Source organism: Corvus brachyrhynchos, unplaced genomic scaffold (assembly GCF_000691975.1).
Source record: "Corvus brachyrhynchos isolate BGI_N302 unplaced genomic scaffold, ASM69197v1 scaffold219, whole genome shotgun sequence".
Classification (NCBI taxonomy): domain Eukaryota; kingdom Metazoa; phylum Chordata; class Aves; order Passeriformes; family Corvidae; genus Corvus; species Corvus brachyrhynchos.
This window is the reverse complement of record NW_008240034.1, coordinates 1,308,537-1,308,871: the sequence shown is the minus strand read 5'-3', so window position 1 is coordinate 1,308,871 and position 335 is coordinate 1,308,537.

The following is a 335-nucleotide window of genomic DNA, read 5'->3' as shown; positions in this document are numbered from 1 at the left end:
GCGAGTCCCCCGGGAAGATCCAGGGATTCTGTGATTGTTTTGTCCCGAAAAGAGCCGCCGCCCCCGCGGGGCTGGGACTCCCCCCGTCCAGCAGTTCCGCAGCACCCTCCGGTCCCAGCGGATGTGGACACTCAGACACCTCTGTCTCCCCGTGTCACCCCCACCCCGGCAGCTGCTTCCTTCTCTCCGTGTCACCCCATCTGACCCCGGTGCATCCCTGGAGGAATCCTGCCCCCGGACCCACTCGTGTCCGGCCCCGCAGGCCGATTAGGCGGATTTCCCAGCCGGGATCCTAATCCCGCTGCCCCGTGCCTGCTTATCCCGGCTGCGCCCGG